Raw genomic sequence first — 17,638 nt, forward strand, 5'->3', positions numbered from 1 at the left:
AGATAAAAGGGTATCTCGGGATTCTTGGAGTACAAAGGTCTTTAGAGCTAGAGGGAAAGTACATATTTTGAAAAGCACGTAAATGCAAAATCCAATTGAGGGGTCAATCTGCCAGTCGTACAAATGTCCTTGGGTACACAGAAGAATCAATAATGTGTACAGCTTAAAACTAAGGGTCAGGGTCTTGAGACCACCTCCTGGGAAGTAGAGCATTGTGGACATAGCAATCATTAATAGGCTTCAAGTGGCTCATTAGAGTCACTGACAAGAATCTAGCCAGGGGCCAGCCCAAATCCAGGGTATGTATGCGAGTCAGTCACGGGATGGTGACTACCACTGCAATGGGGCTGATTCTCTCAGCTCCAGGGGGTTTAGGAAAAGTACAGAAGCTTTTAAGAGAATCAAAAGTATAGGATTCACATTTGAGGTAAAGAAGGAATGTGTGCATATTTGACATTTTGTGCATTTGTAAAGTTTCAAAAAAATTTTTGAGCTTTGGAAACCATTGTAAAATATATAATTGGGTGATTAGTATAAACTTGAGGTTTTGGTTGAAAACTAATTTTATATACAGTAGTGGCACATTTTAAGAGAACTTAAGTTTCACTCTATTTCTAAGTTTAATTTATTGGATTTAAAAGTTGTTTGCATACTTGTGAGTGTATTTGGTAATTGAGACAATTGAAGTGATTGGGAAGAGAACAGTGCAGTACACTGGGAGTTTAAAATGTACTCCAAAATTCATGGAAGTGTTTCAGTCGCTAAGTTTGCAAGTGGGATCGAGTATTTTCCAAAGACCCCTTAAAAGTGGTTGCTATTATTTGCTAGACTTAAAAATAAATTTTAAAACAAAAGGATAATAAAGTTTCTAAGCTGAACTTAAAAGGTTAAAGAAAAACTAGGCATTTGAATTTGTAACTTAAATAAGCTGACTATCATATTTTTAAAACAATAAATTTTTTTTTGTGCATACACATACACACCACTTTTGAGAGCTGCAATCGCTACTTCTGAAGGGCTATACAATGTCCAAATTATGGAGCTTACATTTTAAAAAAATCACAAGTCCATCTTTGCAAACCTATGTCAATAATACAATCAAATACCGATATTGTTTATCGAATAAATTCCACCCAAACCCAGAAACCCTGCTCAGCCCTCCAGGGCCTGCTCAGAGCCGATAAGGTCTGATATGATTCAAGCTGCATTCCTCCTAAAGTGCTTGCCTTTCTGGTTTTGTGCATGAGCCTGAATCTAATTTTCTTCCCTTGTCATGTTCTCATCCATATATAGATGTGTGTGTGTGTCTGTGTGTGTGATTGGTTGTCATCTGAATAAATTATTTCATCCCTAAACGACTGATTTATGTTCCTTATAAAGGACCGGCTTAACTCTAAGCCAATTTAACTAGAGGGTGTTTGCACCAGTGTGTGCTTTGGAAGGTACCGCTCTGCTCTGACTGATTGAATTACAATGTGGTCTGATTGTGCCCAACAATGGTGAGCGTCACACTTTGTGGTCCACAAAGCAGCACAATTAGGCCTCACTCTACACCTACAGAATCAAAATGTGCTTTTTAACAAGAGCCCCGGGTGATTCCCATGCACATTCAAGTTTAGGAAGCATGGGTCCAGACCAGAGCTCAGGTAATAGCAAGCACTGCTATGGTAACATTGTGTTGCTTGAGCTTCATGCTCAACAGAGTACATCATAGTGTTTATTTCTTTTAAAATGAAAAGCTTACAAGTTCCAATTCTGTCTCTAGAGTAATTTCATAAACTGTCTCTACAAATTATTAAATGATGTGTGTATTTGTTACTGAACTAATGCAAATGGCACTTGGGTGATTGGAACACAAGCATGGTACATTGATGGGTGGACGGAAGTCTCCCATAACATGAAAAGGGGCAGGGAGTATCTACTGTAATCAGTTGAGGCCCTAGCACCCTAGGGAGTATGGTCAGCTCCAGCCAACTCAGCTACTATCACCCTAGATAAAGTTCTAGGTGGATTAAAGAAGGTCACAGAAGCATTTCCACTGCTCATATCAAGAAATGGGGTCCATTGTCCCACGCTGAATGAGCACACCTCATGACTTACTTGACCAATCTAATATGGTGGAAATGATGTTCTAGGACTTCCATCTCCAGGCTTAGGAGAACCGGTACTTCCACATTCTTGCTCTTGGAAGTCTGCCCCCATGCAAGAAGCCTGATTACTGTGAGACCACCATGCTAAAGGCTGCCCAAGATAGCCATGTGGAAAGGAGCAATAAGGAGCCAAACTCTGTAAGATAAGGCTTCTCGCACCCTCCATCCCTGACAGCTGTGCAGCCCAGTGCGTGACCACAGCTGATGCCAAACGGAGCAAAAGGTTCACTTAGCTGAGCCCTGTCTGACCTGCAGAATCATGGGCAAACAATACAATGCTGCTTAAGCTATTAATTTTGGAGGTGATTTGTTACACAGCAATAAATGTCTGTGACAAATGCACAGAACTGACAATGCAAACTTGTTTCCTCACTATCACAGAATAGGTCTACCAACACTAAGAGGAGTTTCTAAGGCAGCGGTTCTCAACCTGTGGGTCGCAACCCCGGCAGGGGTCGAACAACCAAAACACAGGGGTTGCCTAAAGCCATCGGAAAATACATATTTTATAATGTGTATATAATAAATATGTATAATATGTATATAATAAATATGTATAATATGTATATAATAAATATGTATAATATGTATATAATAAATATGTATTTTCTGATGGCTTTAGGCAACCCCTGTGTTTTGGTCGTTCGACCCCTGCCGGGGTCGCGACCCACAGGTTGAGAACCGCTGTTCTAAGGAGTCCCTCCCCCTGACGCAGGGGGAGGGCAGTGAGTGGAGGAAAGCAATGAACACTGAGATATAGAAGAGCAAGTAGGAAACAGAAAGTGAGAGAATGCAGAAGAAAATTTCAGCCTGCTTTGATTAAACTATATGTTCCCAGGTGTGGCCAAGGGGTGTCCCTCAGCCCCATCACTCTTTTTTTCTTTCTATAATTTTCATTGAAGCATAACTTATCTCCAGCAAATGCACAAATCCTAAGTGTGGACCACAATGATTTTTCACGAAGTGACTTCACCCATCTAAGTGACACCCAGACCAGCCCTTGCGATGCCCCCTCATGGTGTCTAGCAGTCATTGGACTGTCCCTGACAGGGTTACACTTCCTGACTCCCATCAGCATAGGTCAGTTCCGCCCGATGTTCTATCAACAGCATGCATACTGCACGTATTTTTTTTTAAATCCTATTTCTTTTTTTTTTAATTTTTTTTATTTATTCATTTTTTTAGAGAGGAGAGGAAGAGACAGAGAGAGAGGAGAGACAGAGAGAGAAGGGGGGAGGAGCTAGAAGCATCAACTCCCATATGTGCCTTGACCAGGCAAGCCCAGGGTTTAGAACCGGCGACCTCAGCATTTCCAGGTTGATGCTTTATCCACTGCGCCACCACAGGTCAGGCACGTATTTTTTTTTTTTTTTTGCACGTATTTTTGTATCTGGCTTCCTTTTTTCAACTTTCTGTTTGTGAGATTCATTCATGTGGTTGTGTGTAATAGTAGTTCATTTGGTCTTAGTGATGGTTGGTAGCACTGTCTGACTATATTACAATGTATCTGTGTATGGGTTGATTTTCTCTAAAACAAAGGTTGGCAAACCTTTTCTGAAAATGGTCAGATTGTGAATATTGTAGGTGTTGCAGGCCACAGGTCTCTGTAGAAACCACTCATGTGCCCTGTAACTTGAAAGCAGCCACAGACAATACACGAAGAGACGGGTGCGTTTGTGTGCCTGAAGAACCGTCTTCATTAACACCAAAATTTGAATTTCATATTGTTTTCACGTGTCACATAATTTTATTCTTCTTTTGATTTTTTCTAATTAGTTAAAATGTAAAAAATACTGTTTTCATACTTTATTTTTTTATCTAACTAAACAGTCATTTTTTTTTTTAAGATCCCAAATGTCAGAGAGGGTGCAGGAAAACAGGAATTTGCAGGGAATGAAAAGTGGGGCATTCTTTGGGGTTGGCAACGGGACATTATATATATCAAACACCTTAAAAATGTTCATACCCTGACCATTTCTAGGCTTTTATCCAAAGAAAATAACCAGAGATGTGCATAAAGATTAATGGGCAAGGATATTCATCATAGCATTATTTATAATATTAAATAATTAGAAACAGACTATAACTTTCAGCTCTGGCAATTGGGCAGACTGAGTAATGCAACCCATGCCCCTCATATTTCTAAAATACACAGACATGTTGTATAAAATATAATACAAATATTAAATACATGAACTAGCTAGAGAGAAACGTCACTTTCCTGGGTCAGAAGCAAACTATATCCCAATATAGACCTTCACTATTAAGGGCTGGGGTTTTAATACCATCATAGAAATAAAAGGTATGACATTGACCCACCAAGATAGGGAGTTCTTATACCATTTTACATTTTACTTCTAATGTATGAATGGTCTGGTTTCTAGTCAGCATTCGGTATTGTCACTGGTGTTTTTTTCTTCTTATTTTAGCTTTTCTGATAGGTGTGAATTGATATCTCATTGTAGTTTGAATGTGTATTTCCCAAATGGCCAATGATGTTGAACATTTTTTCATGTGTCTTAAGTGAAATGTCTCTTCATGACTTTTGCCTGTTTTCCAATTGGACTGTTCTTTTACCATTGAGTTTTCTTTAATGTTGTTTTTAATTGGGGGGGGGGGGCTGGACTGTCAGCTCATTCAGTTAGCGCATTGTCCCGAAACACCAAGGACGCGGGGGTGGTCCCTAGTCAGGGCACATACAAGAAGCCAGCAGCCAATGTACAACTAAGTGGACCAACAAATGAATGCTTCCTTTCTTCTCTCTTTCTCTCTCTCCCTTAGTCATTCTGTCTCTCTAAATTCAATCAATAAAATATATTTTTTTAATATATTGTACTTTAGAGAGAGGAAGGAAGAGAGACAGAGAAAGAGATGAAATTTGTTGTTCCATTTATTGACACCATCATGTGTTGATTCCTGCATGTGCCCTGACCGGGGGTGGGACCTGCAGCCTTGGCATGTTGGGCTGATGCTCCAGCTGAGTCACCTGGCCAGAGCCTCCCATTGAGTTTTGAGAGTTAGCTTTAGTATGGACATTGCTGTAGTGAAGGCTCCAGGTTCCCTACCCAGCATCCACTCTCTCGCCTTTCTACCTAAAAGAGTCCCAATAATGCTCTGGCACCCGTCCCTGCACTACCCAGCATGTTTCCGGAAGGCAAAGCCAACTCTTCCTCCTGCTTCTAGAACTGACTCAATGTGACTAATGTTATCTTCTGTCTTGTAATGTTTTCAGGAAAGCCAGTGTGACCCAACTCTAGCCACTGATGGACAGTGGGAATCTGATAGGATGGGTCTGGGAGAAGTTTCTTTTCTTTTTAAGAGACAGTCATCCAAAAATAATATTTATCTCTTCCCCTTGACAATGGCAAGGTTGGATGAGATACTGGCAATGGCTACAAATGTCTCGCTCGCAACATGATTAAAAATAAGAAGGATAATAAAGAAGAGAAATGGCAAAGTCCAGGTTGATCATGAAGCTGATGATTCAACCAACCTTGGAGACAGCCACATCTGGTCTTTCTATGAAACGAGATCTACATATCCTTATTGTTTGATCCATAGAAGTCATGGTTTGTGATATTTGCAACCATAGGCACGGTAATTCTGCATGTTGTTATTGTGGAGTATTGTAGCTTCACTCTTCCTTTTTTAACCAACCCACACACATATCCTGCTCCAATTAGTCACTATTATTGTTGCTGTTTATCTTGAGCTAACGGACATACATAGAAGCCAGTACATAACAACTATTCAACACGCACATGGAACATTTACCCATACAGAGCACGTACAAGAACATACAGCAAGTCTGAACGCATACCAAAAAGCCAATATCAAACGGACCATCTTTGTGGAGGGAAGACGAGCCATAGTGCAAGAGAAGACATTTGCAAAGCACTAAGCCATTCACTGTGCACAATGGCTTTCCTGTGCCCCTTTCATCCTGCACCTGTCTCACTTTGCTCTGCGCCTGTGAGGCCCACCTGTGTGAACTGAGTCAGGGGCGCCCATCCCCTCTGGTTTCCACATGGAGCAGCGGGCAGTGTGTGCTGGCTGCCCTGGCTCCCACCACCAATACTTAGCTCCTGTTAACACCGTTACATTCCCGGGCTCTGTTCACTCCTGTCAAGTCAAAAACTACGAAGGCTTTGAGGTTTTGCTCTCTTGCAATCTAAGCAGTCAGTTTACCCCAGTTTCAGGAACATATCCTGACCCAAGGCACCAGAGCCCCTGGTCAGAGACACACAGACTCTGTTACAGTAAAAATCAGCAGCCAGAGGAGCAATATCTTGAGGTGGTACCCAGCTCCCCAGTTCCCACAGGGCGACGTGACAAGGGCCCCGTGTTCATCTGCTTAGGTGGGAGGAGGCACCATGGGAGAGGAGCCGGGAGTTAGGAAACTGGCCTGTTATCAGGCTGCTGAAGGCCTGCCCATCCTCCCCTGCAGACACATGCCGCCATCCGGAATGCAAGCAAATCTCCTGAGGGGCCGTGGGGAGGGCTCTGCAGGTTTGTCTCCCTGGAAGGTGAGCAAAGGTCTCCGGGATGGGAAGCAGAAGGCTTTAGGATCCTGCAGAGCCTCCCAGGAGGGCCACATTCTTTATCTTTATTATGTCCACTATCTCCAGCTCTCAGGACTGGCTGCTATCCAATCATCTTTGAACAAAGCTTCTCAGTGCCCTTTGCTCAGAAGAGCCGGACCAGGCGGAAACGCCCAGAAACCCTGGGAAAATTGTTGTCCAACACTTGCTTGGCCACTTTTGGTCCCTGGTGGTGAGCACTGCTGCCTGCTGTCCATTTTGGGTAATGCACTGACCCTTGCTGCTTTCCCTCAACCTGCCCTTGCTTTTGTAAAATCTCTATGAAGTTCACCTTAAATTACTGGGTTTGCGTATATGCTTCATGCTTCCTGAATCAAACACATAAAAAATATTTACAACTCAATAATAAAAAGACAAACAACCCAGGCGTATAATAAGCAAAAACTATGGATTGGAAATTCATAAAAGATAAAACTTGCTGGCTAATGAACATGAAAAGATGTTTAACCTTCAAGATGAAAACCACACATCTTACCTCACAGAGGAGGTGAGGAAATGGGACTCATCACGACTGGCTCATCTGTAAACTGGAGTAGTTTGGGAGTTCAACTCAGCAAGACGGAAGAGGCCCTGACTCTTGAATCAGCCATTCACTTTCTCTGGGCACAGCTCCTAAACGAACCATGCACCCCTGCCCAGAACAGGCGCAGTGAGCCCCAATTATTAAAAACAACCTAGCCTGGCTTGACCAGGCAGTGGTGCAGTGAATAGAGCATCAGACTGGGATGCAGAGGACCCAGGTTCAAGACCCTGAGGTCGCCAGCTTGAGCGCGGGCTCATCTGGTTTGAGCAAAAAACTCACCAGTTTGGACCCAAGGTCATTGGCTTGCGCAAGGGGTCACTCAGTCTGCTGTAGCCCCCTGGTCAAGGCACATATGAGAAAGCAATCAATGAACTAAGGTGCCACAACGAAGAATCGATGCTTCTCATCTCTTTCTCTTCCTGTCTGTCTGTCCCTATCTGTCCCTCTCTCTGTCTCTGTCAGAAAAACAAAACAAAAGCCCTAGGTGGCCTGACCAGGTGGTGGCGCAGTGGATAGAGCATCAAACTGGGATGCTAAGGACCTAGGTTCGAGACCCCGAGGTTGCCAGCTTGAGCGCGGGCTCATCTAGTTTGAGCAAAAAAGCTCACCAGCTTGAACCCAAGGTTGCTGGCTCAAGCAAGGGGTTACTTGGTCTGCTGATGGCCTGCGGTCAAGGCACATATGAGAAAGCAATCAATGAACAACTAAGGTGTTGCAATGCGCAATGAAAAACTAATGATTGATGCTTCTCATCTCTCTGTTCCTGTCTGTCTGTCCCTGTCTATCCCTCTCTCTGACTCTGTCTCTGTAAAAAAAAAAAAAAAAAAAAAAAAAAAAGCCCTAGATGATTGGCACACAACAAGAAAAGAAACAACCTAAATGCTTATCAATAGGAGGCTGTTAATAAATTATATGTATAAATTATAATAGAGCAGGTAAATAACTAGGTCTGTATCAAATTGGGTGAATCTTGAAATCATAATATTAAGTGAATAATGAGTATGCACTTGTGATTACATTTATGTGTAGAATTTAAAAACTCAAACAATACCATATTATTTATGGAACAAACTTCTGAATTAAAGCCTGAGATCAAGGATTGGAAAAATAAACATCAACTTCAGATTAGTGGCGACTTTGGGATGGAAGGATAAAAATTAATTGGATAGAAGGACCTTCAACTCTACCTGTAAACTTCTCTTTCCTAAAAATATTTGAAGCAAAAATGCTAAAAATTAAAATGTATCAGATTTGAGTAGTGATTCATTGGGTGACCATTATATTTTTCCCGTGCATATTTTGTACATGGGAAAGCTTTCACAATTTAACACCTATTAAGGCAGCCTACCGGCCAATTTAAATCAGTTAAACAGTTTATAATGTGTCCACAGACTGCAACATTAGGCAACCTTTAAAAAACACCGTATCTAAGAATTTAGGGGAACAGGGAAATGCTCAACAGACACTTGATGTGAAAAGGTAGATAAGAGCCTGACCAGGCAGTGGCGCAGTGGATAGAGCGTCGAACTGGGATGCGGAGGACCCAGGTTCGAGACCCCGAGGTCGCCAGCTTGAGTGCGGGCTCATCTGGTTTGAGCAAAAGCTCACCAGCTTGGACCCAAGGTCGCTGGCTCCAACAAGGGGCTGCTCGGTCTGCTGAAGGCCCGCGATCAGGGCACATATGAGAGGGCAATCAATGGACAACTAAGGTGTTGCAAAGTGCAATGAAAGGCTGATGATTAATGCTTCTCATCTCTCTCCGTTCCTGTCTGTCCCTGTCTATCCCTCTCTCTGACTCACTCTCTGTCTCTGTAAAAAAAAAAAAAAGGTACATAAGAAAACAATTGTAGCCTGACCTGTGGTGGCATAATGGGACCTAGAACGCTGAAGTTGCTGGTTCTAAACCCCGATTTGCCTGGTCAAGGCACATATGGGAGCTGATGCTTCCTGATCTTCCTCCCCTTCTTTCTCTCTCTCTCTCCCTATCTCTCTCTTCCTCTTCTCTCTAAAATGAATAAATAAAATCTTAAGAAAAAAAGAAAACAATTGTATTTTCATCATATATCTATAAAAATAAATATTAGATTGTCACTGTTGGCTATGTCTGAGTGACTTGTGCTTTCTCCTGTATATCAGTTTTTACAATGACTATGTAGTCATTTTATTAAAAGTAAACAATTTAATGAATAATTTGTTTGTGCAAATAACATGTCAAAATCACTGAACTATCTAACATCCGCATTCAATTTCAGACCAAATACCAGAAAACCATTTTTACTATTTATTTGACGTGCTTATACTGCCACCCAGTGGAAAACTAGAAGAATGTTTTATGAATGTAGAATAATTTATAAAATCCAGATATTCTTTACACATTGATAAAGATACTACATAAAACTTATTTTTAAGAACTAATACATGCTCACAAGATAACCTGGACATGTTTTCTTTGAATATATGTACCCTGATTTATTGATGTCACTCCATTAAAATTAATAAAAATTTATTTATTAAAAAGAACTAATACATGCTCATTCTACGAATTTTAGAATACCCAGAAAAGTATGAAAAAATAAGAAAACGCCCATGATCTTTTTTTTTTTTTTACAGGGACAGTCAGAGAAAGGGATAGGTAGGGACAGACAGGAACGGAGAGAGATGAGAAGCATCAATCAGTTTTTCGTTGCGACACCTTCGTTGTTCATTGATTGCTTTCTCATATGTGCCTTGACCGTGGGGTTACAGCAGACTGAATAACCCCTTGCTTGAGCCAGCAACCTTGGATTCAAGCTGATGAGCTTTTTGCTCAAGCCAGATGAGCCTGTGCTCAAGTTGGCGACTTCGGGGTCTCGAACCTGGGTCCTCAGCATCCCAGTCCGACAGTCTATCCACTGCACCACCACCTGGTCAGGCAACGCCCATAATCTTACCTTGCCATTGGTTCAGGATTCTGAGTTCCGAGGCATAGGAGACAGAAAGATCAGGGTGCAACTGTTCTCAGTACAGAGGCAACTTTCCTGCTATTTGGGTACTAACCTTGAACTTGGTTTTCATACTTTATTCTTGCTTTGCTCACCTATCATCGAGCCTCTTTTTTAAAAAGTACTAATAATTTGACTCTGTTCAGACACTTTGATTGCTTCAACTTCTGTCTCTTGTCTTTGGTTTTGCTTTGGGTTGTTTTTTTTTTTTTGCTATAATAAAAACAAATGTTGCAATGAACATCTTATATATAGTATATGAATACATATATGTGTGAAATTACATAACTACTTCTATAGTGTAAATTCCAAACCGAGTCTTGCTCAATGGCTACATGCATTTATAAATTAAATAGATATTGCCAAATTTTCCTTCAGAAAGTTGCATTACCTAATATTTTCACAACGATGCGTGAGCACACATTTTCTAATCTCCAACAGTAACAGGTAGTATTTGTCTTTGAACTTTTGGTAATTAGTAAGGTAGGAAATTATAGCCCCCTGTTGTTTTGGTTTATGTTTCTTTTATTACCTGTGAGGTCCCCTCTTTCACCCTGTTTGTTAGTAATTTGTTTCTTTGTGCCCTCATGTTTACTTCATCTTCTTTTCTGAGTTTTAATTTTCAAAACTTTTGATTTTGAGTTCTGCCTAAGTTCTGTTTTAGCCTTGTCATATATGTTGCAAATATGTTTGTCAACTGTCACTTTATAATTCCTTTTTCTGTGGTTGTTTTTGTTCTTTGTTGTTGCTATTGTTTCCTTTCACCATGCAGGGGCTTTATATTATTACATTTTAAAAATTGTGCATTTTTTTTCTCTTAAGTTTCTGGACAAAGATCACTTAAAATAAGAAAATGTAAATAACTGACAGAAACTATAGGGAGCTAGAGGGTGCGGTTGAAAGAAGACGCTCACTCAGTGATAGGCCAAGATAAAGGCGGGGCGGGGCTGCAGCAGGAGTGCCCCAAATAAATGAGTAGGTTTGGTCCTCGTGGAGAAGCCAGCGTGCACACACCTCTAGAGCTGTCATTGGGGGACTGCGGGGGCATGCAGGCACTCAAAGATCTGGTCACAAGCAGAGGAGCCCAACTGGGGACATGCTGCAGGCCAGTGGGCCTTTCTCACTGGGCCAGAAGTGAGCGGGTGATACCATTAATATCCTAAAAGTAGTACTTGGATATAAAAAAAAAATGTTGGTCAGTGCATGGAGAATGAAAACATAAATTAAAACCACAGTTAATGTTTTAGCCCTTTCCTCTCCATTTTTTTCAGCTTATATGTTTAAAATTGGAATCATATACTTCATATGCATTTTGGTTTTTGTTGTTCCTTGCTCTGTATTTTTTCCAACATTTAATTATGAAAATTCCCAAATATTCAACAGGGTTGAAATAATCTCACGTGTCTATTTCAGCAAGCACGCCACTAACAGGTGATCCATACTTATTTGCAGTGGTTTTCTTTGGATATAAATTTTACACACAATGAAATGCACCAATCTTACTATAAGCGGTTCTTTACCCACTTTTTTTCATTTGCTATTTTATCATAAGCTTTTTGCTTAGAGTCACGTTGATTGAGGAAGGTCAAACAACTTGGCAAGATTCAGTCTGCCATCTGGGATCATGAAACTTCTTCATGTCTTCTTGTTGAACGAGTTCAGTCTTTCGTCTGGGATCACCGCACGTCTGTATGTCTTCTTTTAGGCTCTCAGTAAAGTTGAGGAGGTTGTATCATATGGGTTTCCCCTTTTCATACCAAGCTTATAGGTAGGTATTTGAAAGTTTGTTGCTTTTGTGAAAGGTCTTTGCTTCCTCTAATTTTGAAGTGACTACAGTAGGGATATAGGAAGTTGGCTGATTTTTGTGTACTTTGTACTCAGTACCTGAACTTCCTGGGGACTAGCCTAGCTTCTCCATGGCATCGGTGTAGCTGAACAATGACTTCTGTTACCCTCTAGCATGCTATACCTCTTTCCTCTGTCTCCTGACTTATGTCTCCCTGGCTAGAACTTCCAGAACCAGTGGTGACGAGGAGTTTTTCAGCCGGGTCCTTATTTTCTGGGAACTCCTCTACTGCAGGGATTCACACACACAGACTCTAGGGTCAGCAGAGGAGGGCTTTGCTGGGGCTCAGGGGGAGCCCTAGTCATGAGCAAAAGCCGCACGAGCTGTTCTGAAAAGGTCCCCAGCACAACAAGGTCAGGAAAACTGCATTCATGTTCCACTCTGAAATATGCAAGTGTTCCTTTAGCACAGATACCATTAATTGAAGTACCTTTTGTTTCTCGTTTACACTGTGTTTATCAGGAACTACTGGTGTAATAGTGTGCATCTCTTGCTCTCTAGATAAACAGATAGACATATAGATAGATACCACATGCTATAGAATCGACCCATTTAAAGCACACAATTTAGTGGGTTTTACTATATTCATAGTGAACCATCAGCACAGTCAGTTTTAGAACATTTTTGTCACGACAAAAAGCAACCCTGTCCCCATGGGCAGTCACTCCCCGTCCATTCCTCCCTCCCGGGCCCTGGCAACCACTAACCTACTTTCCTTTTCTAGGAATTTTCTGATATTCGTGCTATTTCCAGCTACTAGAATCCTAGAAGTATGGCCTTTGCACCTGGCTCCTTCCACTTCACATCGTGCTTGCGGGGATCATCCTAGCAATGTTAGGAGGCAACTTCAGCCATTTCCTCACCTCTCTCGATCAAGTTCAGCTGGTTTAGCGACCTGGTGACACAAATAGTGTGGCAGTGAATATCCTTGTGGATGTGGGCTCTCCCATTCCATGTCCCACAGCGTCCTAGCCGAGCCCCATTCCCTGCCCTGGCTTAATGACCTCGGCAGGGTTCTTGTCCACACTTCGGTTTGAAATCTATAAACACATCCTCTGTAGTGTAGATGCGCTCACAGCTCCCCAGACTGGCAGTCCGTAGTCGCCAGGCAGTCGGAGGCTTCCGGTGCGTTTATCAACAAAGAGCTTCCAAGTCTAGTTTTGAATGACCTCAACAGCTCAAGCACAACACGACAGGTCGCTGAATGCATAAGTTGCACAAGGTGGACATGTGGGCATTGGCTTTCCTAACCACACTTGCCAGTCCTCTATTTCCCAACCTCCAGTCGTGGTGCTTCTGCCTCTGCGCCCCCCCCCCCGCCTCCCCCCTTTCCCCCTCCTTCTCACCCCCCCCCCCCCCGCACGCTCCAGCTCCGGTGGTGGCTCTCCAGCCACCTGCCCTCGGCCCTCAGGCCTCTGCCTGGCAGCATGGCAAGCTTCAGGGCCCTGGCTGGCACTCAGCCTCCAGTCATGTCCTTCACCACATCCCAGCCACCTCCTTCACTCCCAGGGCCACCAGGCTGGCTCTCATCTCCCGGCCTTTGCACAAGCTAGTCCTCGTCTCCTGGAACCCTTTCCACCCCTGGTGCCCCCTCGCCCTTTCCCTTTTCCAGTGGGGCTTTACCTGTCCCCTCCCCACAGCCCTTGCCAGCCCTGCACAGCAGCCAGGCCAGTTCCCTGCCCCCCACCCCAGCAAGCCAGGCTCACTGTGGGCCATCGCTGCTTCCACGGACTCCACGTCAGGGACCGAGCCTTCCTCACACCCTGCTCCCGGCTCCCAGTGTGGGCTATGACAAAGGACATCTGTAGAAATGCCTCTTCCACCTTGGGTTTCTCAACCCTACATTAGTAACATCTGGGCCCAGGTGGGTCTCTGGGGTGGGGTGTCCTGTGCAGTGCAGGAGGCTGGCAGCACCCTCGGCCTCTGCCAACTTGTGCTCAGAACAATCCAAAATGTCTCTGGACATCGCCAACTGTCCCCCAGGCCAAATCTGCACTGCAGATCGCCCTTTAGGACACCAGCGAGGAAGGAAGGAGCCCTGGAGAGTGACTTTGCCTTTGCTCCATCTCACTGAGTCAGAACACACAGTGGGACCTAAGAGGCGAGCAGCCTCGTCTTTGTCCCACGACCACCCGAGCGAGCAGCCTCATCTTTGTCCCACGACCACCCGAGCGAGCAGCCTCGTCTTTGTCCCAGGGTCACCTCACATCTCTCTCCAGACCTGACCAGACCACACCACAGCAGACTTCGGACAACTTGCGTTCCTTCTCTGCCCCATGCCACCTCTTGATTACGGCTCCAGCGAGTTGTCGCCTCTGGCCACCGACACATTTGCACCAGGTCCCAGTTCCCCTGCGTCTGCCTTTTCGTCTCTCAGACTCAGGCTCTCCTGCCCTGTACTTGGGCGTTTCCTCCCAGTCTATTCGGTCTGCTCTGGCAGTCCCTGGGCCTCCACCGCCCCGTGCACTGACTGGTCACCCCCACATTTGCACCAGGTCCCAGTTCCCCTGCGTCTGCCTTTTCGTCTCTCAGACTCAGGCTCTCCTGCCCTGTACTTGGGCGTTTCCTCCCAGTCTATTCGGTCTGCTCTGGCAGTCCCTGGGCCTCCACCACCCCGTGCACTGACTGGTCACCCCCATGACAGCTGGTACAGTTTGCTGAGCACGTCCTACAGGCCAGCACTGTCCCACAGCACACATGGCCTCTTTTCATTCTGTCACAGCCCCATGAGGCCATCTTACTATCTGTGAGGGCACTGATGCTCACAAAGGGTTAGCAATCTGCCCCGGGCCTCCTAACTCATAGGGAGCAGACGGAGAGTTTGAACCTAGCTCTTTCCCACTCCAAGCCTGGGCCCTTAGTGGCTGGGCCATATGCCAAGAGATCATTTGCTGGGATAGCCCAGAGGGGACAGCTAGGACATCAGGGAAGTGTAGGGAGCTCCTCCCACAAGCCTGACATCCTGTGCTCATCTGCTCACACCTACTCACATGGGGCGCAGTCTCACTTCCATCACCAGGAGCTTATAACAAAAGCGTCTTCTCAACTTTGGCCGGAAGGATCTCTCCAAAATGCTAATCTGGTCATGATGTTCCCTACCTGAGGTCAAGCCCAGGAATGGTGTCTATAGCTGGCCCCCACCTGCATGTTTCATCATCTGTTCCCTCCACCAGTCATGCGAGGCCTTCAGTGTTAGAGTGTCAGCCTGGCATGTGGATGTCCTGGGTCCGATTCCCAGCCTGGGTACACAGGAGAGGCACCCTCCCCCTTTCACCTCTCCCCCCCCCTGCAGCCATGGTTCAGTTGGAGTGAGTTGGCCATAGGCTCTGAGCATGGTTCCATGGCCTCTGCTTCAGGTGCTAAGAAGAGCTGGGTTGCTGAGCAATGGAGCAACACCCCACATGGGCAGAGCATCGCCCCATAGTGGGCTTGCTGGGTGGATCCTGGTTGGGGCACATGTGGGAGTCTGTCTCTGCCTCCCTTCCTCTCACTGAATTAAAAAAAAATAGTATACAATAGTATACTAGAAGGACAATTGCTTGGAAAATTGGACCAAAGGAGTTGCAGCTTATAGTTTGAAATATAAGTAAAACAGCTGGAATCCTACTACCAGGCTAGGATTTTCCCAGGTCTTTTATTCCCTGGGGCCCAGTGGGTGCAAGGGTCAGGGAGAATGGTAGTAGCTTGCGTGGAGACCTGTGAGTGCCAGGCCTTGACCAGGCATTGTATAACCTCTGCACATAAGACAAGCGATTGGCTAGCTGCATCCATATGACTGCAGCTCATGACATCTGTACATTGTTTCAATCTCTGTAAAATTTGCCATTAACACTTTCCTGCATCTCTGAATATAAATATCAACCCCACTCAAACCCTTTGAGCAATAATCAGGCTGCCTGCACCATCCTGGCCCAGAAGGGTGATTTAAATCTGGAACTTCACCCTAACATAATACACTCTGACCAAAATTGACCATGCTGACATTTGCATCTCTGGTTGGGACTGCCAAAATTAGCTTCTCTGTCCTCCTTGGCGTTGGAGTGAAGGATTGTGGCCTCCTGACAAACCACAGATATAATCATACCTTCTGTGCCCCTTCGGCTGTGGCTGCTCGCCCTCACGATCACATCTGGAAGGCAGGAACGGCGCCCCGGTATGGGATAATTACACCCTCCTCACGGCATGATGCTGCCTTCTACTAGCAGGTCAAGACCTCTTCTTTCTTTCCTTCCTTGCGTCTCCCAGAGAAAGACATGGTGTGTGTGTGCGTGTGTGTGTGCGCGCGCGTGTGATTCTTTCAAGGCTCACTCTAAAAGAAGGAGAAGATAGCCTGGCCTGTAGTGGCGCAGTGGGAGGTGATTGTCAACCCAGAACACTGAGGTAGCTGGTTTGAAACCCTGGGCTTGCCCAGTCAAGGAAGGCACATACAAGAAGCAACTACTATGAGTTGCTTCCCACTCCTACCCCCACCTTTCTCTCTCTAAAATCAATAAATAAAATCTTTTGAAAAATAAATAAATAAAAGTGGGAGAAAACAGAAATCCCCTTGATCTTGGTTAATAACAGCAATGAATGAACTGAATGTGTGTCTCTATTTTTTTAGATTTTTCATAGACCAGTATCTCAAAGGAGAATAGAGACAGTAGGATTTTTTGAGGTGGATTTGCCTTCCATTTGACAAATATTTGTTACAGCAGAGAAGAGAGTGAGGCATTCCAGGAGAGAACGGTGTGTGCTCACACCTCAAGGGGGGAGCATCCGGAGACCCAAGAGTTTGGCTTGGCTGGTGCGGAGGGGAGCACCAAGGAGAGATTACAGAGACCCTCATCCAGCTAGGGGCCCTGGGACAGCGAGGGCCCTGGGACAGCGAGGGCCCTGGGACAGAGAGGGCCCTGCAACAGGTTTCACGAAGAACCCCCAGTGGCAGCCTGGGGGACCTGAACGTTATTTTGGACTGAGCAGAGAGATACTGGAAGATTCCCTCTTATCAGTGGTCATGATAAGCCTGATTGGAAGCTTGAGTAACAGATAATAGTGCCCTTCCTTCTTTCTCTCTTTTAATAGGCTAGTTTTTAGAGCAGTTCTAGGATCACAAAACATTGAGCATAAAGTGCAGAGATTGCCCTGATACTCCCTGCCCTCATACATTGAGTCAACTCATTCATGAATGTAGTCTATGAGGCAAAACCTAGGTTGTGGACCAACTTGTCTGAGTCCCTCCTCAGTTCGTAACCTCTGATGCAGCTTAGAGTTGGTTGTACTCGTGAGCACTATACCTGTGGGTTTGCATTTGTTATGCTAGCATTCCCCTCCCCTATTTTGATTTTTGACAGTATATACAGATCGTTGGCCAACAGATTTCAGGACACAAAAAGCTTCAAAGAAAGAAGCCTGACTAGGCAGTGGCACAGAGAATACAGCATCGGCCTGGGATGCTCAGGACCCAGGTTCGAAATGCCAAGGTTGCCAGCTTGAGTGTGGGCTCATCCAGCTTGAGCACAGGCTCACCAGCTTGAGCGCAGGGTTGCTGGCTTGAG

This window comes from Saccopteryx bilineata, chromosome X (genome assembly GCF_036850765.1).
Source record: "Saccopteryx bilineata isolate mSacBil1 chromosome X, mSacBil1_pri_phased_curated, whole genome shotgun sequence".
Taxonomy (NCBI): domain Eukaryota; kingdom Metazoa; phylum Chordata; class Mammalia; order Chiroptera; family Emballonuridae; genus Saccopteryx; species Saccopteryx bilineata.